Raw genomic sequence first — 24,838 nt, forward strand, 5'->3', positions numbered from 1 at the left:
GTTGAACTTAATTTTATATAACAGAACAGAAAGTGGTTAGAAGGCTTGAAGGTCAGCATTGTGTGTCTTTCAGGGGCTGCATACAGTATACTGCATACTTTGTTGTTGAAAATTAATATAAGCTGTTGCCTGGGTACTGTGCATGGGTACGGTAATCTGTTTTTCAATGGCATTAGTTCATTTTATTTGTGGGGAGGGGGCCCATACAACATTTTGCTATGGGGCCCTGTGTTTTTTAGTTACGCCCCTGGCAGCCATCATAGTAATCAACGCATGGTGTTAATAATAACCACAAAGTAATAATACATATCTAATCACAAATAATAAGTGTAAATGGTGCAAATGTTGCTAGGTACAATCATACATGAAGAAATAAATAAACACAGGGTGATTTTAATAACCACTAAGAAAAATAAAAACATCCAGTGAGCCACCCTGGGCTCTAATATCCAAATATAAAATTGTCCAGAAAGCTGTGACAATCCAAAAATATTAAATATGTGGTGAAACCTGAGAAAAACGGCCAATGCCAGGCCAATCCACTGCAGTGACACCTTAATGTGAACAAGCCCCTCACCTTACTGCTGCTGTAAGGTTACAGCTAGAGATGAGCCGAACACCCCCCGGTTCGGTTCGCACCAGAACCTGCGAACGGACCGAAAATTTGCACGAACGTTAGAACCCCATTGACGTCTATAGGTCTTGAACGTTCAAAACCAAAAGTGCTCATTTTAAAAGCTAATTTGCATGGTATTGTCCTAAAAAGGGTTTGGGGACCCGGGTCCTGCCCCAGGGGACATGTACCAATGCAAAAAAAACTTTTAAAAACTGCAGTTTTTTCGGGAGCAGTGATTTTAATGATACTTAAAGTAAAAAAAAAAAAGGAATATTCCTTTAAATATTGTACCTGGGGGTGTCTATAGGATGCCTGTAAAGTGGCGCGTGTTTCCCGTGCTTAGAACAGTCCCTGCACAAAATGATATTTTTAAAGGAAAAAAGTCATTTAAAACTGCTTGCGGCTTTAATGTAATGTCGGGTCCTGGCAATATGGATGAAAATCAGTGAGACAAATGGCATGGGTACCCCCCAGTCCATTACCAGGCCCTTTGGGTCTTGTATGGATATTAAGGGGAACCCCCGCACCCAAATTAAAAAAAGGAAAGGTGTGGGGCCCCCAGGCCCTAATACTCTGAACAGCAATATACAGGCTGTGCAAATAAGACAGGGACTGTAGGTTTGTTGTTAAGTAGAATCTGTTTTTAATTTTGAACTGGTACATTTTTAACGTGTTTAGCTCCAGCCAAAAAATCTACTTTAAGCTATTTGGAAAATATGGGGAAGGGTTATCACCCCTGTGACATTTTGTTTTGCTGTCTGTGCTTCTCTTCAGAAGATTTCACCTCACTTTTTGTCCCAATGACAAATGTTTTTTGAAAATTTGGGGTTTTTAGTGAAACAAGGATTGGTGATAAATCATCAGCGGAAAGGAGAAAAGTTTTTCCCATATTAACTCTTACAGGAGAGAATTTCCCTTCCTAGGGGTAGATTTCATCCCACTTCCTGTTGTCTCCTTCCGTTTGCAAAAAGGAGTCATTTGTAAGTTGGATGTTTGAAAGTAGGGGCCTGCCCTACATACTTAGCAGAAATTTGGGCCTTAGGTGTTGTTGTGGCCACAACACTGTAAGCCCTCACAGGGCCCTGCTGTGAAATATTACATCAAGAATTGTAATTACATGCCCCTGTTGAACAGGGGCAGATAAATTGGGCCTTTGGTGGTGGTGGTGCCACAACACTGTAAGTCCTCACAGTTACTCTTGGTGTGCGCAGAAACGAGCCCTGCTGTGAAATATTAGATCAAGAATTCTAATTACATGTCCCTGTTGAACAGGGGCTGAAAAATTGGGCCTTAGGCACTGGTGCTGGTGCTACAACACTGCAACCTCTCACAGATACTCTAGTTGGAGCGCAGGAACTAGCCCTGCTGCAAAGAATTGCATCAAAAATTGTAATTACATGCCCCTGTTAAACAGGGGCTGAAAAATTGGGCCTTAGGCACTGGTGATGGTGCCACAACACCGCAACCCCTCACAGATACTCTAGTTGGAGCGCAGGAAATAGCCCTGCTGCAAAGAATTGCATTAAAAATTTTAATTACACGCCCCTGTTTAACAGGGGCTAAAAAAGTGGGCCTTAGGCACTGGTGATGGTGCCACAACACTGCAACCCCTCACAGATACTCTAGTTGGAGCGCAGGAACTAGCCCTTCTGCAAAGAATTGTATCAAAATTTGTAATTACACACCCCTGTTTAACAGGGGCTGAAAAATTGGGCCTTAGGCACTGGTGGCGGCGCCCAGAACCAAAAATGTTCTTACAAGCTATCAGCATGATCATTGAGGAGGAAGAGGATAATTACTCAGCATAACAGGATAGTCACTCAGCATAGGCAGTCTTTGAAGGGATCTGACATTTCAAAAAAAATGATTCGGTTACATCAGCATCAGGTGCTTGGTAGCTGGTGGTGATCCAAGACTGATTCATTTTTATGAAGGTCAGTCGATCGGTCGGTGGACAGACGCACCCTGTGATCGGTTACAAAGCCTCCAGCAGCACTGAATGTGCGTTCCAAAAGAATGCTGGATGCAGGACAGGCCAGTAGCTCAATTGCATACTGTGCAAGCTCTGGCCAGTGATCCATCCTCAAGACCCAGTAACCCAGAGGATTTTCGGTGGGAAAGGTGTCCAAGTCAGATCTTGCCCCTAGGTATTCCTGCACCATGTAAAACAGACGCTGGCGATGGTTGCTGGAACCGATCATACCTTGGGGCTGCGGACTAAAAAATTGTCTGAACGCATCGGTCAGACGGCCACCTTCTCCACCGCTCCTTCTTTGACTGACCGAAGCCTCAGCAACACGTTGTCCAGAAACAGGAGTTTGTAACCTCCTGTGTAACACGTTGCACAGACCTTTCTGCAAGGCCTCCGGAAGATCTTTCATCTTCTGCTCCCTCTGCGATGGCAAGATAAAGTCCGCAACCTTACCCTTGTAACGTGGATCAAGGAGGGTTGCCAGCCAGTATTGTTCCTTCTCCTTGATACCAAGAATACGAGGATCCTTCCGCAGGCTTTGCAGGATCAGGGAGGCCATGCAGCATAGGTTTGCTGAGGCATTCGGTCCGGAGTCCTCTGGGTCACATGATCCGCAGCCACCTCCTCCCAGCCACGTACAAGTCCATGTGTTTCTTGGGACTGTAAATGATCCCTTAAAGACTGCTGCTGATGCTGAGTGCCAGGCTCCACCTCCATACTCCATACACAATCCTCCTCGTCCTCTTCCTGTGTGATCGGCAGGCACACAGGAACACTGTCTGGATAAAGGGGGCCTTGAGAGCTAAGGAAGTCCTCCTCTTCCTGCCTCTGTTCTGCCTCAAGTGCCCTGTCCATTATTCCACGCAGCGTGTGCTCCAACAGGTGGACAAGGGGGACAGTGTCACTGATGCATGCACTGTCACTGCTCACCATCCTCGTGGCCTCCTCAAATGGTGACAGGACAGTGCATGCATCCCTGATCACGGCCCACTGGCGTGGGGAAAAAAAAAAAAAAATCCCCTGACCCTGTCCTGGTGCCATAGGCACACAGGTACTCATTGATGGCCCTCTGCTGCATGTGCAGCCGCTACAGCATGGCCAACGTTGAGTTCCACCTGGTGGGCATGTCACAAATTAGGCGGTTCTTGGGCAGGTTAAATTCCTTTTGGAGGTCTGCCAGCCGAGCACTGGCATTATATGACCGGTGGAAATGCACACAGACTTTCCTGGCCTGCCTCAGGATATCCTGTAAGCCCGGGTACCTGCCCAAGAACCGCTGCACCACCAAGTTAAAGATGTGAGCCAAACAGGGCACATGGGTCATTTGTCCCTGTCGGAGGGTGGAGAGGAAGTTGGTGCCATTGTCGAAAACCACCATTCCTGCCTTAAGTTGGCATGGTGTCAACCACCTCTGAACCTGCCCCTGCAGAGCTGACAGAACCTCTGGCCCAGTGTGGCTCCTGTCCCCCAAGCACACCAGCTCAAGCACCGCATGGCATCTTTTTGCCTGTGTACTTGCGTAGCCCCTTGAATGCCTATATATATATATATATATATATACTGATACTGCAGCTAGCAAAATCAACTGCCTGCCTGTAGTATGAGAACACCACCAATATTCTACAGGTAGCTTTAGCTGAACACTATGCAGAGGTCGCACTACACTAACTTGTAACTTTAGCTGAACACTGTGCAGAGGACGCACTACACCAACGTTAAAATAATGTAGCTGCCTGCAGTAGTGATAGGATCAGGAAAACCCCACCAACCTTCTACAGGTAGCTTTGGCTGAACACTGTGCAGAGGTCGCACTACACTAATGTGTAAATAATGCAAATATAAATCCCTCACGCTACTATGATGTGTTGGTGAATGAGTAAAATTTGTGAATTCTTAATATAACGTGATCAAATAATAAAGTGCCAATAGTGCATCAAAATGTAATCACACAATTATAAAATAGCTGTCTGCAGCAGAACCTCAAGTGTATCACAATCCACTCACAGAAATAATAAAATAGGTGATTCCGCGCTACAGTTAATAACGATAATCAAATAAATATTCACTCAATATGTCAATCAATAAAGTGTTAAAACCAATTAAATGGTTGAAAACAGTGTGAAAAAGTGGTGCATTCAAAATATTTTTTAAAAGGCAGGGAAAATAGTTTATAGTAGTAATAGTCTCTTAGTCAAATTGTTAAAAAAGAAAAATTAATGTCCATAAAAGGGGCAAAAATTGCAAAAAGGGTGTTCAATGTATGACACAGTGGTAAGGAAGGGTTATAAAGGGTAAAAAATCCCATAAAAGGTAGTCCCAAAGCCCTCACCTTCATATACTGTCTAAAACCGCATCCAGTATTAACCTGAGGTCCGTTTGTTTGACGTTATTACAGCTTCCACCACCAGGGGGTCCTCTGTGCCAATAGGTATGAAATAGCAATCATCCGGAGCACCAGCATATGACCATGAATAAAAGTATCCTCCGCTGTAATATTCTTTACCACCAGGGGGTCCTCTACTTGATCCACCAAATCTCCCAGATATCACTGCACTTCAACTGACTTCTTGTACCTCGTATCCTCCGCAGAGTGGGGGAGGAGGGGGGGAGAGAAGAGGGATAGCAGCGAACAGGGGTGGGAGAGAGAGAAAAAGCCCCAATAGTGTAGTAAAGTTTAGAATAAACAAGCTTTATTAACCTCCCTGGCGGTTTTCCCGAGTGTGGCTCGGGGTTAAAATTCAGTACCATTAGCGGTAACCCCGAGCCACACTCGGGATCGCATTGCAGGATCCTGGGGCGGCGTAACTTACTTTGTCCCCGGGATCCTGCGATGTCCCCCGCAGTGTCCGAGGGCTCCGTCCTCCTCCGAAGCCTCTCCGTGCCAGGCTCCGTTCCCTGCGAGCGGCGCGACGCAAGGGGGCGGAGCCTGGCGGCAAATTAAAAAAAAATGTCAAAATCATAACACATACAGTACTGTAATCTTACAGATTACAGTACTGTATGAAATGATTTCACATCCCTTTTGTCCCCAGTGCTTTGGCCCATGCCCTGCATGCAGTTTTACATGATATACACTGTTCTTTCTGCCTGGAAACTGGAGATTGTCCATAGCAACCAAAAAGTGTCCCTTTACGTCAAAAGTGGCTTTAGACCAGCTAGAAAACAGCGATAGTAAATTAGAACACTTGCAGAATTGAGCGATAGTGAATTGTGGGGAAATTTATTTTATTACTATTTTTTTTAATTTTTTTTAATTATTTATTTTTATTTATTATATTATAATTTATGTTTTTGTGTTTCAAACTTTATCATACCCGGGATATCTACTAGACTCTGGTTTGGACAGATTTAAGTGTGTTATTGTTAAGATTTACAGACCTACAATATAAAACGCCAAATTTCCATGCAAAATAATGGTACCGCTTTCAGCACCTAAAATCCGAAATAATCATACCGCCAGGGAGGTTAAAGATTTAAAATTGGACTCTTACATTGAAACACAAAGATATGAGCATAGACAGTTGCTAAGGCGTCTGAACGCCGCTCTCACATCACTTCCTGGTATCGCTCAGTCATCGGCCACGCCCTACACGTTACGTCATGATGTAGCTGCCTGCGGTAGTGATAGGATCAGGAAAACACCACCAATCTTCTACAGGTAGCTTTAGCTGAACACTGTGCAGAGGTCGCACTACACTAACTTGTAGCTTTAGCTGAACACTGTGCACTACACTAACTTGTAGCTTTAGCTGAACACTGTGCAGAGGACACACTAAACTAACTTGTAGCTTTAGCTGAGCACTGTGCAGAGGTCGCACTACACTAACTTGTAGCTTTAGCTGAACACTGTGCAGAGGTCGCACTACACTAACTTGTAGCTTTAGCTCAAAACTGTGCAGAGGACGCACTACACTAACATTTAAATAATGTATAAACATAAACAGAACACTGCAGCACTGGACGAATAACAAAAGTGAATAAATATGTGAACAAATTATGAAATTAATAGAATATTGACCAACAATGGTAAATAACAGCCAGTAATGATGGTTGATAAAAAATAGTGCAATCCAGGAATCATAAAAAGCAAATAAAGTGAAAGCAAATATATTGAAAAAAAGTTCATAAAAAATGGTGCAGGTGAAAAATAAAGTCCAAAAAGTGTTCAATGCGGAGTACTGAATCGATAATCCACCTCCAGTGCAGCCCGCCACCCGGTGATAAGGTAATGAAGGCTTACCGGAAAGCCTGCGACCGCCCTTATTCAGGGGGGTCAAAACAGGCTTAGTAGAGCAAGATAAACTTCAGGGGATGTCCCGCGATCGGCTTTGTGAGATGTCTTGCCAATCTCCTTCCTGGACAGCTGATCCGCAGCAACAAGGCCACCAATTCGGAAGATGTGGTCCCAGGGGCGCTTCCTGTATGGTAATCGGTATTCCTTCCCAGAGGGATCAGGCAAAGGTAAACCACGGATCCCAAAAAGAAAGAAAGGGGGACTCCAATAGTGCAAATCAACTACGTTTATTTATTTAAAATACAAATAGGTATAGGATAAAACCTAAAAATCCAGCAGGGATAGCGTATAGACTCCTCTGCTGTTTAAAATGAAATTGCGCATGCGTGCTAACGTTTTGACCCCACGGCCGTTTCGTCACAACTGATGTCATCAGGGGTACGCTGCCGCGCATGCGCCTTATAAACCCAAACAATGCGCTGCAATGCGGCACCGTTGGTTAAGCTAAAACAGGACTAATGCTTGATTGGCTGCACACTAACACAGCACCCAGCCCACAAAACCCAGGGGTGAAGCGCCCATTGGATTAACATGAAAAAGGCTCTTCTAACACAAAGGAGATGACAGGGCAATGTACGTAAATAGACTGTAGTGCAACCAATGCCATCTAGTGGCAAAATTAAAGAATGCCCAACATGTACAAATGATTAAATAAATGGTGCCCTAGTATATAATGAAATATAAATACCATAACAGTAAACATAAAACATAAAAGCCAACAGTGGGTGTAAACAAAAAAATAGGTTAAAAACCCACTAGCCAAAACTAGTAGATATACCAAAGTCAGATGAAAATTAAATAAAAAATCGGGGCGAAGAATCCCTCATGTAATACAGTGCAGAAGGGGTATCAGTTTGAGTTGAGGGGTTACCACCACAAGTATGGCAGACCCCAAACAAAAAGCAGAAAAAGGACAGTTAGAAAATATGTAGGAATAAGAGTAAATCATGTTGGTGTGAGGGACATTAACTGTTATTGATAAAACAGTTAATGTCCCACTCTATTTTCAGGCCATTGGGGGCATGAGAGCCAAGCTTATAGATCCAGTTTGTTTCGGATCTAGAGATGGCTCTCCTGCCATTACTGCCACGCCAATGGGGAACATATTTCTCTATGCCAATAAAGATGGTGCCCTTAGGGTCCCTATTGTGCACAAGGTCATAGTGTCTGGAGACACTGTGCTTGTCAAAGCCTAGCTTTATGTTGGTGATATGTTCACCCAACCTGACGTGCAATTTCCTGATAGTGCGTCCCACATACTCCAGCCCACATGGACACCTGAGGAGGTATACAACACATTTTGTGGTGCATGTGATAAGTGACTTAATAGAGTATGTGACACCAGTACCACTGGATGTAAACTCTGTCAACCTCTTGTCATGTAGCGCATTAACCCTACACACCTTACATCTCCTACAGGGGGAAAAACCATTTAGATCCCCAAAGAAGGTTGGGCGTGTGGGTGGAACTGGAATATTGGGTGCCAATATGTGCCTAAAGTGAGTGGCTCCCCTGAATAAAACACGTGGCTTATCAGAGAGTAGGGGTCCAAGAACCCGATCATTTTTAATGACAGGCCAATGTTTTTTAATAATTCTTTTAATGGCCCAATGTTGACTGAGTAGGTTGTGAGGAAGGCTAATCCAAAGTCCTCTCTGTTGGCAGCCTGAGGGGGTTTGTCACATAGTAGGTCCTTACGGTCCTCATTCCCTATCTCTATGATTAGGGAATCTAGGGTTGCTGCATCATAACCTTTATTCAAGAATCTAGATTTCAGAGTTGAGGCCTCCTTATGGAATTCATTTAGGTCTGAGCAATTACGCCTTAGATGCAGAAATTGACCCTTGGGGACAGCAGACAACCAAGAGCGGTGGTGACAGGAATCAAGTGGAATGAAGCTATTCCTGTCAGTTGGCTTAAAGTAGGTGGAGGTGGTAATCACATCATTAATGATTGTGATAACCAGATCCAAAAAATGGATTTGGGTGGGGCTAGCTTCATGAGTGAGCACTATACCCCTGTCATTGTTGTTCAGGACAGATAGGAAAGTGGTCACAGATTCAGAATCGCTGTCCCATATGAACAGGACGTCATCTATGAATCTTCTCCACATGACCAGTTGGGGTGGTCTGTCACATAGGACCACATCCTCCTCCCACTTGGCCATGAAGTGGTTGGCCATGTTGGGAGCAAATTTGGCTCCCATGGCCACTCCCTTTGTTTGTAAATAATGTGTGCCACCGTACCAGAAATGGCCAATATGAGGTCAATATCAACACTAGAAATAGATTTTCCCCCCTGCGAGATGTCACTAATGAAAGTGCATCCAGTTTGAGTGGAAACCACAACACTCCTGGTCCCCCCCACAATCAGCATACAGGAGACAACCGTTTTAATCGGGATTTTCAGCTGGCCAGCAGGGTAAGAAACAAACAAAATGGCGACGCAAGAGAGGGTGCAGAGGGGGGAGGAAGCTTCACCCCAAAAAGGAGGAGATTATAGACGCGAATGGCATTATAAATCTGAGCACCAAAGAACTCTCAAAAGAAGAACTTTCCACTCTCAATAAAGGTTTGAAGTTTGTTCCACCTCGGAATCTCAACAAATTCCAAACATTTATAGATGTGCAGAAATATATGCGCAAACTTAATATTAAAAGGTACATCTTAAGCAACCCCTCTAGGCATCTAAGTAGGGAAGCATCTGTGGTGGTACACTCAGGGCTTTCTAATCCCTCGCTTTTCAACCCTCCTGGTAATTCAGCACCGAATATCACCATCTTTCGAGATCTAGTGTTAAATGTTCTGGCTAACTTAAACACGAGATCAGTACAACCTCAACACAAGATCAAGGTTGATTTAGAGGCTTTGTGTAATAGGAAGGACATAATCATACGCCCCGCCGACAAAGGCGGCACTATTGTTATTTTAGATAAAGACTCCTATAGCAACGAAATGTTGAGGATTCTTTCCGACACAGACACTTACTCCCCCTTACCGTCAGATCTAACATCTAGTTTCAAACGGGAATTGAATGTTCTGATTAATAAGGGATATCATTTGGGGATTTTAAATAAAAAAAAGAAGGAACATCGGGTCCCCTTAGCCCCCCGACTGCTGGTGATGTATATATTGCCAAAAATACACAAGACTCTGATTAACTCTCCAGGAAGGCCCATCATCAATGGTATAGATTCCATAACTTCACGTGTGGGAAAATACATCAATTTTTTTCTACAACCACTGGTGATGGGCACCCCCTTTTTCCTTAAGGACACAAAACATGTCCTTAATCTATTGAGTGAAATAGAGTGGAAGGCCACATACATGTTGGTGACAGCTGATGTTGCATCACTCTATACGTCAATATCTCATAGTTTGGGACATGATGCGGTGCGGTATTTCCTCTATCAAGACTCCAGTATCTCCACCACGCAATGTAATTTCATGATGGAACTACTGGACTTCTCGATGGAACACAACCATTTCTGGTACGGTGGCACACATTATTTACAAACAAAGGGAGTGGCCATGGGAGCCAAAAATGGCTCCCAGCATGGCCAACCTCTTCATGGCCAAGTGGGAGGAGGATGTGGTCCTACGTGACAGACCACCCCAACTGGTCATGTGGAGAAGATTCATAGATGATGTCCTGTTCATATGGGACAGCGATACTGAATCTGTGACCACTTTCCTATCTGTCCTTAATGATGTGATTACCACCACCTACTCCACCTACTTTAAGCCAACTGACAGGAATAGCTTCAATCCGCTTGATTCCTGTCACCACCGCTCTTGGTTGTCCGCTGTCCCCAAGGGTCAATTTCTGCGTCTAAGATGGAATTGCTCCGACCTAAATGAATTCCATAAGGAGGCCTCAACTCTGAAATCTAGATTCTTGAATAAAGGTTATGATGCAGCAACCCTAGATTCCCTAATCATAGAGATAGGGAATAAGGACCGTAAGGACCTACTATGTGACAAACACCCTCAAGCTGCCAACAGAGAAGACTTTGGATTAGCCTTCCTAACAACCTACTCCAGTCAACATTGGGCCATTAAAAGAATTATTCAAAAACATTGGCCGGTCATTAAAAATGATCGGGTTCTCGGACCCCTACTCTCTGATAAGCCACTTGATTTATTCAGGGGAGCCACCAACTTCAGGCACATATTGGCACCCAATATTCCAGTTCCACCCACACGCCCAACCTTCTTTGGGGATCTAAAAGTTTTTTCCCCCTGTAGGAGATGTAAGGTGTGTAGGGTTAATGCGCTACATGACAGGAGGTTGACAGAGTTTACATCCAGTGGTACTGGTGTCACATACTCTATTAAGTCACTTATCACATGCACCACGAAATGTGTTGTATATCTCCTCAGGTGTCCATGTGGGCTGGAGTATGTGGGACGCACTATCAGGAAATTGCACGTCAGGCTGGGTGAACATATCACCAACATAAAGCAAGGCTTCGACAAGCACAGTACCTATACAAACTACCTATACATACTTCATGAAGGTAGCCCCTTGTGTTTCTCTTTTCTTCGGTCATCTGGAGAGTTTAGCATTCTAAAGGTGGTATACAGCTGGAGGAGTATGTTGATATCAGAACACTCTTTTTCCCTGCAACAACCGTGAGGATCGCATTAAGCAGTTGGAAGCAGTCTGTGGAGTGAAAAAACATCCGCCCTAAGGCACCCACTCAGACGCTTGGTACCCCTGCAGGGGTGGCTATTTCTGGTGAGTGGGGTAACACTGGGGGGCGAGCACTACAAGTCACCTTGTGAAAAATCGCACTGAAGTCACCGTGGTGCACCCTCTAGGGTGAAATAAACAGCAATCTGTACCTGAACTCTGTTTCCCTACATGGTTTATTATAACTTTTTTCTCTCTGAATGGACTAAACTTTACGTGATATCTATTACATTGGAACTATTGTATATTTATCGTTTATTTATGCACAGTTAGTGTTTCCATTTTTGAACCCAGTCGGTTTTAAATTGGAATAAGTCACAGTTCACAATTGGCACATTGTCTCAAAAATTTTGAATATTTTGAATATTTGAGTTAACTAATACCATAATTATTTAGTTTGGGGGCGCGTGGCCTAATCTGTGCTTCCCAAACACTACCTACTTTACCAGCGCTGAAGGCTAACTGTGATGTTTTTACTACTTCGCTTGATTTGCACTGTAAAATTGTGAGTACCTTTCTATTTGTTTAATAAAATTTTTTTAAATACAATTTTACGCTATGGACACCCCTTCTCTCTTTACATATGATATACTATGATCCTGAGCTCGCCAGCGATCGCCGTACAGTGGCGCAAAACTGTAATTGCCTAAGACCCCTGCAGGGGTGAAGCGATCTGGTGAGTGGCTGCACTTTCAGAGCAAGGATTTAAAATCACTGAAGGATTATAACCACAACATCACATGCACCAAGATATTGCACAAGATATATGCCAAGAATTTGACAACAAGTGTACTACACAACAAGGACTTCCTTTGAATTTCACTAGCACGTTTGCACTTTATTAGGAGTGATTTAAAACACTTTTTAGTTCCAGATCTCCCACACCTCTCCCTTTCCCCCTTCTTCCCCCTCTCCCCCTCCCCCCACCTCCACCCCCTCCCTTTCTCTCCCCCCTCCCCTTTCCCTTTTACCTAACGCCTTTTGGAATACTAACCAGCACTACTATACATGGGATTTGATAACACCAATTTTTTATATTTTTTATATTTTTTATATATTTACAGTTTGCGTATCATTTACAATTGTATAATCTTTTAAGTATATCACCATGTGATACTTGCACGTTTTTATTTAAACGCCTTACATGTATATGCCTTGTTTAAGAAACCTATACACAGGTAGGGAATTATTTAATTAAAGGAACAGCGCCAGACCCTTCCATCACACTAATTTTTTGATTTTACCCTAATATATTTTTTGGTTTTACCCTAATATACTTTTTAGCGCCATTTTGTCCCAATATTTTTGGACTCTGGGGTGCATTTTCTAATAATTTTTCAATTTTTCGGTTTTATGGTGCAAAGAATATTGTTTCACATATGGTAGCACAACGACACATGTAATATCACACACACTTCCCATTCACAGCATTATTATATTTATTTCACTTGAATATCTATTTCACTTGAATATTAATTTTTTGGTCTGTTCTATTGTAAAGATATTTCATTTTGGGACCTGCCCACGGCATTTAGTGATGAAGGTCCTACATGCCTCAGATACTTGTATTTAGGTTTAAGAGTATAACATTTAATAAGCAATAAAGAGGGCAGCGCCACTTCTATCTCTTTTAATTATCTACATACTTCGACAAGCACAGTGTCTCCAGACACTATGACCTTGTGCACAATAGGGACCCTAAGGGCACCATCTTTATTGGCATAGAGAAATATGTTCCCCATTGGCGTTGCAGTAATGGCAGGAGAGCCATCTCCAGATCCAAAACAAACTGGATCTATAAGCTTGGCTCTCATGCCCCCAATGGCCTGAATATAGAGTGGGACATCAACTGTTTTATCAACAACAGTTGATGTCCCTCACACCAACATGATTTACTCTTATTCCTACATATTTTCTAACTGTCCTTTTTCTGCGTTTTGTTTGGGGTCTGCCATACTTGTGGTGGTAACCCCTCAACTCACACTGATACCCCTTCTGCACTTTATTACATGAGGGATTCTTCACCCCGATTTTTTATTTAATTTTCATCTGACTTTGGTATAGCTACTAGTTTTGGCTAGTGGGTTTTTAACCTATTTTTTTGTTTACACCCACTGTTGGCTTTTATGTTTTATGTTTACTGTTATGGTATTTATATTTCATTATATACTAGGGAACCTTTTATTTATTAATTTGTACATGTTGGGCATTCTTTAATTTTTCCACTAGATGGCATTGGTTGCACTACAGTCTATTTATGTACATTGCCCTGTCATCTCCTTTATGTTAGAAGAGCCTTTTTCATGTTAATCCAATGGGCGCTTCACCCCTGGGTTTTGTGGGCTGGGAGCTGTGTTAGTGTGCAGCCAATCAAGCATTAGTCCTGTTTTAGCTTAACCAACGGTGGCGCATCGCAGTGCATCGTTTGGGTTTATAATGTCGGCTGCGTACCCCCGATGACGTCAGTTGTGACGAAACGGCCATAGGGTCACAACGTTAGCACACATCGCGCATGCGCGATTTCATTTTAAACAGCAGAGGAGTCTATACGCTATCCCTGCTGGGTTTTTAGGTTTTATCTTATACCTATTTGTATTTTAAATAAATAAACGTAGTTGATTTGCACTATTGGAGTCCCCCTTTCTTTCTTTTTGGGATCCGTGGTTTACCTTTGCCTGATCCCTCTGGGAAGGAATACCGATTACCATACAGGAAGCGCCCCTGGGACCACATCTTCCGAATTGGCGCCCTTGTTGCTGCGGATCAGCTGCCCAGGAAGGAGGTTGGCAAGACATCTCACAAAGCCGATCACGGGACATCCCCTGAAGTTTATCTTGCTCTACTAAGCCTGTTTTGACCCCCCTGAATAAGGGCGGTCGCAGGCTTTCCGGTAAGCCTTCATTACCTTATCACCGGGTGGTGAGCTGCACTGGAGGTGGATTATCGATTCAGTACTCCACATTGAACACTTTTTGGACTTTTCACCTGCACCATTTTTTATGAACTTTTTTTCAATATATTTGCTTTCACTTTATTTGCTTTTTATGATTCCAGGATTGCACTATTTTTAATCAACCATCATTACTGGCTGTTATTTACCATTGTTGGTCAATCTTCTATCAATTTTATAATTTGTTTCCTCGTATTGGGGTTATAGTGCTTAGCAGCAGGACCCCCTTCACGTTTACCTCATCTTAATTCACTCTCTCATATAATATTTAGCACCTAGCGCAATTCTTTTTCTTTATATTTTGTTTAAATAATGTAGCTGCCTGCGGTAGTGATAGGATCAGAAAAACACCACCAACCTTCTACAGGTGGCTTTAGCTGAACACTGTGCAGAGGTCACACTACACTAACTTGTAGCTTGTAGATAATAACAGGAACGGATATAGCTAAACTGAATACAGTGTATATATATATATATATATATATATATATATATATATATATACACAAACAACACCTGGGATGCATATATATATACACAATACACTGTAAGTGCAGCTAACTGACTGACTGTCCTGCCTAATTTATCTAACTTAAATCAAATGACACTGTCTCTCTGTCTCTGTCTCTCAACACCGGAACACACTGCACAGGGCCGACGTGCAGGCGGCCTTATATAGTGTGGGGCATATACTAAACCCCCTGAGCCATAATTGGCCAAAGCCACCCTGGCTTTGGCCAATTACCACTCTCTCTAAAGACGGCACTGTGATTGGCCAAGAATGCGGGTCATAGTGCATGCTTGGCCAATCATCAGCCAGCAATGCACTGCGATGCCGCAGTGAATTATGGGCCGTGACGCACCACTCGAATTTGGTGCGAACGGTCCATATCCCTAGTTACTGCATGGATGTATCAAATGCTTCAAACAGGGGTCTTCAGCAGGTCCCTCATTAGTAGATTAGCAGCAATAGATCATGGATATAGGTACAGCCTTCACCTCCAGTTAGCTCAATTGCTATGGTAAGGATGGAAGAAAGAAAGATCCCAATAGCATAATACCACTTAAAATTTGCATTTATTAAAGGTGCAAAAAACAGGTACACTCACTTGTGTCTACAAAAGCTCAGGTAACACTCCACGAGCAGCAAGCTTGCATTCTTGCATCACTTCCGGTATATGCCTATTGCTCCAATCCCGACTTGTATCGTCACATCACGTGACTTCATCAGGGGATAACAATAGTCATTGGTGTCTTTAGATAGTGTGTTGGAAATAACTGGTGGCAGCCATTTTCCTGTAGTCTGCCATTGAAATCCATTATGTCGGCCATTTTGCTATGGTCTCTCATAAGTTAACATTATGGTGGCCATTTTCCCTTGGTCTTCACATAGACCAACACTATGACAGCCATTGAAAAGTAGTCACACAGGGTATACAGATTAGTAGACGTGATGCTAATACACTGGAGACACAGAGGCATGATTGGTGGATGGTGGTGTATAGAAACCATAAAAACAAAAATAAAATAAAATATATTAAAAGAAGGGGAAAAAACTACTGGTAGGCTATGATGGAGCACATATAGCCCACTAAAAATCGCATATAAAAACATATGTAGAGGAGGAGCCGTAGGAAGACCGGAGATGAGGCAAGGAACAATATAAACATGAATAGACATAGATGGGAGCAAGGAAAAGCAAAGGGGGTTGATCCAGTTATAATATAGCAAAGATGGGTAATTCCTAAAATAACAAGTAGGAGTAAAAAAATAAAATATACATAGACAAATAACGTATCTACTTAACTGGGCAATGCATTAATGAAATAAATAATCATGGTAAAAGTAGTTGAAGTGTAAGTGACATCTAAAGAAGGGATGGACGAATGTAGTAAGTAAGGTAAATACTAAAAATCATTGATAAAGCAATTCAAATCGAACTCAATCGAACTATTAGGTGAGAAAGTGTCTATTAAGAATATCCATTTGGATTCAAGTTGGCTGAGAGTTCTCACCGTGTGCCCCCCCCTCCCCCCCCACCAGTGTTGTGTGTAAGTTACAATGCCCTAAAATTTCAAATGTGTGGGGTCTTTGTTATGAAATTTAGCGGTGTTTGGATACACTATGCTTATCATAACCTTTCAGTATATTCTGCACCTGTTCCTTCAGACGGATCCTCAAAAGTCTTTTAGTGCATAGCCTGCAGCTACATTCTAAGGCATACACTGCCCCCTCAGTATCCTATAAATTCCTGTATATCATAAGTGGTGCCATTGATAGTAGATAGATAGAAAACTGAAACTTCTTCTCATTGGGACTTTTAGTTCGAGTACATGCAAGACATCTTTTGCATGGATAAAAACCTTTGCCAGTAAAAAAAGGTGAAGCACTTTTTTGGGGGTCTACAACACTTTTCACTAACTGATCACGAATGGTGGGAGCTCTTCTGTAAAATGAACCTGGGTCTCTTAGGTAATATCCCTTAAAGGTGTTTATCGGACTGTAAAATATGCCAATGGCGTATTTTTTTTTCTATTTTTTTGTGTTGGATATTGTAATCCAACACAGAAGGTACATGTTCTTGCTGGCAATTTGGTATTAACTTATCTTTAATTAGGTCTCCCCTATTCATATGTGCTACTTCCGCAATTTCCTGTTCTTCCAACTACTTTCTATATCCTTTCTGTACAAATCTGTCTCCTGCCATATTGGCTTGTGTGAGGAAGTCTTCTACGGTGATAAAGTTACGTCTTAAATCGCATGATTTGAGACATAACTGGAATGTTGAAGAGCCAGTTTTTGTGATGACAACTTTTGATCAGTACTAGTAGGTAACTGCTTTGATCCACATTCTTAAAGTGTGTTTTGATGATGTATTTGTCATTTTTTTGAGATATTTCCAAATCAGGGAAAGATATGGTATTTTTTCGAGAGGATACCATATCTTTCCTTGATTTAGAAATATCTTGAAAAATTGACAAATACATCACCAAAACACACTTTAAGAATGTATAATGAAACAGTTACCTATCGATCAAAAGTTGTCATCACAAAAACTGGCTCTTCAACATTCCAAAGGGCCAAATCATGCGAGACGTAACTGTACCAGCATAGGAGACTTCCTCACACAAGCCAATATAGTTTATGTTAAGTATATGTTATTACTAGAGGTGCTAATCTTTTCGAAAGTGGCTTATGAGTCTCCCATAACAAAGCAATTTTTAAATCGATGGATGTTGTCTGGAATTGAGCTGAAGCCTGGAGGTTTATTAACCACTTAAGCCCCAGACCATTTGGCTGCCTAAAGACCAGAGGACTTTTTACAATTTGGCACTGTGCTGCTTTAACTGGTAATTGTGCGGTCATGCAATGTTGTACCCAAACTAAATTTGCGTCCTTTTTTTCCCACAAAATGGTATTTGATTGCCTCTGCTATTTTCATTTTTTGCAATATAAATGGGAAAAGACCGAAAATTTTGAAAAAAAATTATATTTTCTACTTTTTGTTATAAGAAAAATCCAATAAACTCAATTTTAGTTATACATTTATGCCAAAATGCCTTTCAGTCACATGTCTTTGGTAAAAAAAAAATATCAATAGGCGTATATTTATTGGTTTGCGCAAAAGTTATAGCGTCCACAAACTAGGGAACATTTTCTGGAATTTACACAGCTTTTAGTTTATGACTGCCTATCTCATTTCTTGAGGTGCTAAAATGGCAGGGCAGTAAACCCCCCCCCCCAAATGACCCCATTTTGGAAAGTAGACACCCCAAGGAAATTGCTGAGAGGCATGTTGAGCCCATTGAATATTTAATTTTTTGTCCCAAGTGATTGAATAATGACAAAAAAGTAACAAAGGTATCACTAAATGATATATTGCTCACACATGCCATGGGCATATGTGGAATTACACCTCAAAATACATTCTGCTGCTTCTTTTGAGTATATTTTTATATTTTGCCACAAGTTGTGGGAAAATGACAAACTTTTTTTTTTTTTGCACAAAGTTGTCACTAAATGATATATTGCTCACACATACCATTGGCATATGTGGAACTACATCCCAAAATACATTCTGCTGCTTCTCCTGAGTACGGGGATACCACATGTGTGGGACTTTTTGGGAGCCTAGCCGCGTACGGGACCCCGAAAACCAAGCACCGCCTTCAGGATTTCTAAGGGGGTAAATTTTTGACTTCACTCCTCACTGCCTATCACAGTTTTGAAGGCCATAAAATGCCAAGATGGCACAACCCCCCCCAAATGACCCAATTTTGGAAAGTAGACACCCCAAGCTATTTGCTGAGAGGCATGGTGAGTATTTTGCAGCTCTCATTTGTTTTTGAAAATGGCGAAAGAAAAGAAAAATGTATTTTTTTTTCTTTTTTCAAATTTCAAAACTTTGTGACAAAAAGCAAGATCTGCAAAATACTCACCATACCTCTCAGCAAATAGCTTGGGTGTCTACTTTCCAAAATGGGGTCATTTGGGGGGGGGGGGGGTTGTGCCATCTGGGCATTCCATGCAGGGCCGGTGCAAGGAATTTTGACACCCTAGGCGAAACTTCATTTTGCCGCCCCTCTGGCTCCGCCCCTGACTCCACACCCTTTACCAGTGTTAAATTGTTTGATTCAACCCTCTAACTGCTACATCTGCAAGACAGCTCGTTCTTTTGAAAAACAACAGACTTACGAGCAGGATCACCCAGTGAATATAAAAGAGAAAACCTAAAAACAAAAAAACAAAACTAATGCAGCCACCCATCTAAGAATTGGTAAGCTGCAGTATAATATTTTGCTTTGCTTTAATACCACTTTAAGTGGATAAAGTTAACCTAGTAATTCTGTTATACATCAATGTATAGGCAGATGATGGGAAGGAAGGAGTTAAAACAGGAGATAAACAGACTGGAGTAAAGCTACTTCCAGTGCTGGCAAGGAGGGAGAGAGAGAGAAAAAGAGAGAGTCAGGGGGTCAGGGAGAGGGAGAGAGAGAGGTCAGAGAGAGAGAGAGGTCAGGGGGAGAGAGAGAGGGGGGGTCAGGGAGAGAGAGAAAGAGAGAGAGAGAGAGGGGGGTCAGGGAGAGAGAGAAAGAGAGAGAGAGGGGGGTCAGAAAGAGAGAGAGGGGGTCAAGGAGAGAGAGAGAGGGAGCAGGGGGAGAGAGAGAGGGGGGGCAGGGAGAGAGAGAGGGGGGGAAGGGAGAGAGTGGGGCAGGGGGAGAGAGAGAGAGAGGGGGCAGGGAGAGAGAGAAGGGGGGCAGGGGGGAGAGAGAGAGGGGGAGAGAGAGAGAGGGGGCAGGGAGAGAGAGAGGGGGCAGGGAGAGAGAGATGGGGAGCAGAGAGAGAGAGGGGGGAGCAGGGAGAGAGAGGGGGCAGGGGGGGAGAGAGAGAGAAAGAGAGGGGAGAGGGGGCAGGGAGAGAGAGAGGGGGGAGCAGGGAGAGAGAGGGGGGAGAGAGAAAGAGAGGGGGAGCAGGGAGAGAGAGGGGGGAGAGAGAAAGAGAGGGGGAGCAGGGAGAGAGAGGGGGGGGAGCAGCGAGAGAGAGAGGGGGGTCAGGGAGATAGAGAGAGGGGGGAGCAGAGAGAGAGGGGGGAGCAGGGAGAGGGGGGTCAGGGAAAGAGAGAGAGCGGGGGGGAGAGAGGGGGGAGCAGAGAGAGGGGGAGAGCAGGGAGAGGGGGGTCAGGGAAAGAGAGAGAGCGGGGGGGAGAGAGGGGGGGTCAGGGAGAGAGGGGGAGCAGTGAGAGAGAGAGGGGGTCAGGGAGAGAGAGAGAGGGGGGAGCAGAGAGAGAAGGGGGAGCAGGGAGAGGGGGTTAAGGGAGAGAGAGAGAGGGGGGGAGAGGGGGGGTCAGGGAGAGAGAGAGAGGGGGAGCAGCGAGAGAGAGAGGGGGGGTCAGGGAGAGAGAGAGAGAGAGAGAGAGAGAGAGAGAGAGAGAGGGGGAGCAGAGAGGGAGAGGGGGATCAGGGACAGAGAGAGAGGGGGAGCAGAGAGAGAGGAGGGGAGCAGGGAGAGGGAGGTGGGGGGTCAGGGGGAGAGAGAGAGAGCCGGGATCAGGTTCTAGTCAGTGAAAGAGCTCACTCACTTGGAATGGTCCCCAGGGGCTCACTGGTTAATTCAGCAGTTTTTTAGTGTTGCTGTTCGCTGCTTGTATTTAATCTTCCCGCCCACCTCCCCTTCACAGATGGAGCGCACAGGAGGGACGGGACTCGGGAGAAGTGTGAAGCTGCTCTGGGCAAACATGCTGGAGGCTATTGGACAGAGCACACTGGAGGGGCGGGACTCGGGAGAAATGTGTAGCTGATGTGTCATCATGATCTCAGAGCGGAGAGGGGGGATTGCTGGACACACATCAGAGCGGAGCGGGGGATTGCTGGACACACATCAGAGCGGAGAGCTCCCTGCTGGGGGGGGCGGGGAGGCTGGGTGGTTGCTGGACACATGATGTCAGAGCGGAGAGCTGCACGGGGGGGCGGGGCAGTGCTGCACACATGTCAGAGCGGCTGCCTGGTGGATACTTGCAACTTGCAAGCTCTTTGGACAGTGCGGGAGTAGAAAAAACAGCGGCCAGGCGCCCTAGGCGGCAGTGCGCCCTAGGCGGTTGCCTAGTCTGCCTAGTGGTAGCACCGGCCCCGATTCCATGGCCTCCGAAACTGTGATAAGCAGTGAGGAGTGAAATCAAAAATTTACACCCTTAGAAAGCCTGAAGGCGGTGCTTGGTTTTCGGGGTCCCGTACGTGTCTAGGCTCCCAAAAAGTGTCACATGTGGTATTCAGGAGAAGCAACAGAATGTATTTTGGGGTGTAATTTCACATATGCCCATGGCATGTTTGAGCAATATCATTTAGTGACAACTTTGTGAAAAAAAAAAAATTGACTTTTTCCTGCAACTTGTGTCAAAATATAAAATATTCCATGGACTCCACATGCCTCTCAGCAAATAGCTTGGGGTGTCTACTTTCCAAAATGGGGTCATTTGGGGGGGTTGAACTGTCCTGGCATTTTATGCACAAAATTTAGAAGCTTATGTCACACATCACCCACTCTTCTAACCACTTGAAGACAAAGCCCTTTCTGACACTTTTTGTTTACCTGAAAAAATCTTTTTTTTTGCAATAAAATTACTTTGAACCCCCAAACATTATATATTTTTAAAGCAAAGGCCCTACAGATCAAAATGGTGGGTGTTTCATTTTTTTTTCACATAGTATTTGCGCAGCGATTTTACAAACGCATTTTTTTGGAAAAAACACACTTTTTTAAATTTTAATGCACTAAAACACACTATATTGCCCAAATGTTTGATGAAATAAAAAAAAATGATCTTAGGCTGAGTACATGGATACCAAACACGACAAGCTTTAAAATTGCACACAAACGTACATTCGCCTATGCGCGAGAGCAGGGGGGGTAGGGGTGCTTTTTTTTTTTTTAATTATTTATTTTGCTTTTTTTTTATTTTTAAACTGTTCCTTTCATTTTTTTTTAATCATTTTTATTGTTATCTCAGGGAATGTAAATACCCCTATGATAACAATAGGTAGTGACAGGTACTCTATTAGACCCTAGATCTCGCCTCTGCCCTCAAAGCATCTGACCACACCAAGATCAGTGTGATAAAATGCTTTCCCAATTTCCCAATGGCGCTGTTTATATTCGGCAAAATCTGATGCCCCGTACACACGATCGGAAATTCCGCCAGCAAAAGTCCGATGAGAGCTGGTCGGAAAATGCAACCGTGTGTATATTCCATCGGACTTTTGCTGGCGGAATTCCTGCCAGCAAAAGATTGAAGGCAGGTTCTCTATTTTTCGGTCGGAAAAAGTTCCTTTCCAAAAATGCCTTTGTCTGTATGCAATTCGGTCGTGCAAAAACTCACGCATGCTCAGAATCAAGTACAGGAGGGAAGCGCTCGGTCTGGTAAAACTACAGTTCGTAATGAAGATAGCACATTTGTCACGCTGCAATTTTTTAAATAGTTTAATGCAGCGCATTCTCTTATTCTTTATAATGCTAGACGAATGAAGTTGTTTAGCTGCTCATATTCACACAAACTTACTTCTTCATTATTTCTCGTGATTTCCTGAATAATCTTTTTTGTTTTTCAAGCCAGATCTCAATAATAATGTTTATATCTTTTTTTTTTTAATCAAGAACTCCTTTTTTTGATTATTTTTAATCATTTTCGAGTGATCTCCATAATTTTTGTTTTTTGTGTGTCAAGTTTCCACAACAACATTATTATCTTGTATCTTGTAATGTACCTGCCTACTCACAAACAAACTGTCCTATTTGAAGAAAAACACATAGCCAAATATTTTCATATCAAAAAATCTCCATTTATTGTGGCTCATAACAAAAAAAAGAAAGGAAGGCAATGCTGGAGACACTGCTTGAATTTGCAAAGTCTTTGTACCCCAGGGCACACATCAACTCTTTGTAACTAAACATTGGTAGCCTGAGAAGTCCATAGAATAGGGATCACAATTTGGTCCAGGACTCCCAGAGATCAGGAACAGCAGCAGATGACATATGTCCCCAGGCTGTGGTACTAAAACAGCCTGCGTCTTCTGTCAGACCAGACCAGACTGAATCCAGGCCATCACTTTCTTGTCTTCTCTGCAGCCTTCCCTCCACGCTTCCCTGCAGCCTTCCTTGGAGGCTGTGGCTCTGGAGGTGGACTTGTGGCAGGAGGAGGAGGAGGAGGAGGAGGATGGGCGAGCGCACATAAGTGCATGTTATCACTCATTTGGCCCCTTAACACCTTCTGAAGGGCCTGAAAAATAATATTCTCACAAGCTGACCAAGCTGTCCTCATCCTCCTCATTAGGGATGAGCCGAACACCCCCCTGTTCGGTTCGCACCAGAACATGCGAACAGGAAAAAAAGTTCGTTTGAACACGCGAACACCGTTAAAGTCTATGGGACACGAACATGAATAATCAAAAGTGCTAATTGTAAAGGCTAATATGCAAGTTATTGTCATAAAAAGTGTTTGGGGACCTGGGTCCTGCCCCAGGGGACATGGATCAATGCAAATTTTTTTTTTAAAAACGGCCGTTTTTTCAGGAGCAGTGATTTTAATAATGCTTAAAGTCAAACAATAAAAGTGTAATATCCCTTTAAATTTCGTACCTGGGGGGTGTCTATAGTATGCCTGTAAAGGGGCGCATGTTTCCTGTGTTTAGAACAGTCTGACAGCAAAATGACATTTTGAAGGAAAAAACTCATTTAAAACTACCCGCGGCTATTGCATTGCCGACAATACACATAGAAGTTCATTGATAAAAACGGCATGGGAATTCCCCAAAGGGAAACCCCGAACCAAAATTAAAAAAAAAAAAATGACGTGGGAGTCCCCCTAAATTCCATACCAGGCCCTTCAGGTCTGGTATGGATATTAAGGGGAACCCTGGCCAAAATTTAAAAAAAAATGACGTGGGGTTCCCCCTAAATTCCATACCAGACCCTTCAGGTCTGGTATGGATTTTAAGGGGAACCCCGCGCCAAAAAAAAAAAAAAAAACGGCGTGGGGTCCCCCCAAAAATCCATACCAGACTCTTATCCGAGCACGCAACCTGGCAGGCCGCAGGAAAAGAGGGGGGGACGAGAGTGCGGCCCCCCCCTCCTGAACCGTACCAGGCCACATGCCCTCAACATTGGGAGGGTGCTTTGGGGTAGCCCCCCAAAACACCTTGTCCCCATGTTGATGAGGACAAGGGCCTCATCCCCACAACCCTGGCCGGTGGTTGTGGGGGTCTGCGGGCGGGGGGCTTATCGGAATCTGGAAGCCCCCTTTAACAAGGGGACCCCCAGATCCCGCCCCCCCCTGTGTGAAATGGTAAGGGGGTACAAAAGTACCCCTACCATTTCACTAAAAAACTGTCAAAAATGTTAAAAATGACAAGAGACAGTTTTTGACAATTCCTTTATTTAAAAACTTCTTCTTTCTTCTATCTTCCTTCATCTTCTGGTTCTTCTGGTTCTTCTGGCTCTTCTGGTTCTTCCTCCGGCGTTCTCGTCCAGCATCTCCTCCGCGGCATCTTCTATCTTCTTCTCCTCGGGCCGCTCCGCACCCATGGCATGGGGGGAGGCTCCCGCTCTTCTCTTCATCTTCTTCATCTTCTTCTCTTCTTCTTTTCTTCTCTTTTTCTCTTCTTCTCTTCTTCATTTTCTTCTCCGGGCCGCTCCGCACCCATGCTGGCATGGAGGGAGGCTCCCGCTGTGTGACGGCGCTCCTCGTCTGACAGTTCTTAAATAACGGGGGGCGGGGCCACCCGGTGACCCCGCCCCCTCTGACGCACAGGACATGACGGG

The 24,838-nt window shown here is 43.7% G+C and overlaps 1 protein-coding gene across 1 annotated transcript in view; it reads left to right on the top strand.

The window, feature by feature from the left end:
- The window catches only part of LOC141139115 (fucolectin-1-like), a 130,410-nt gene that overhangs the window by 19,448 nt on the left and 86,124 nt on the right, over window positions 1-24,838 (top strand). The gene's annotated exons all lie outside the window — the stretch shown is intronic.

The sequence above is a fragment of the Aquarana catesbeiana genome, linkage group LG04 (genome assembly GCF_042186555.1).
Source record: "Aquarana catesbeiana isolate 2022-GZ linkage group LG04, ASM4218655v1, whole genome shotgun sequence".
NCBI classification, from domain to species: domain Eukaryota; kingdom Metazoa; phylum Chordata; class Amphibia; order Anura; family Ranidae; genus Aquarana; species Aquarana catesbeiana.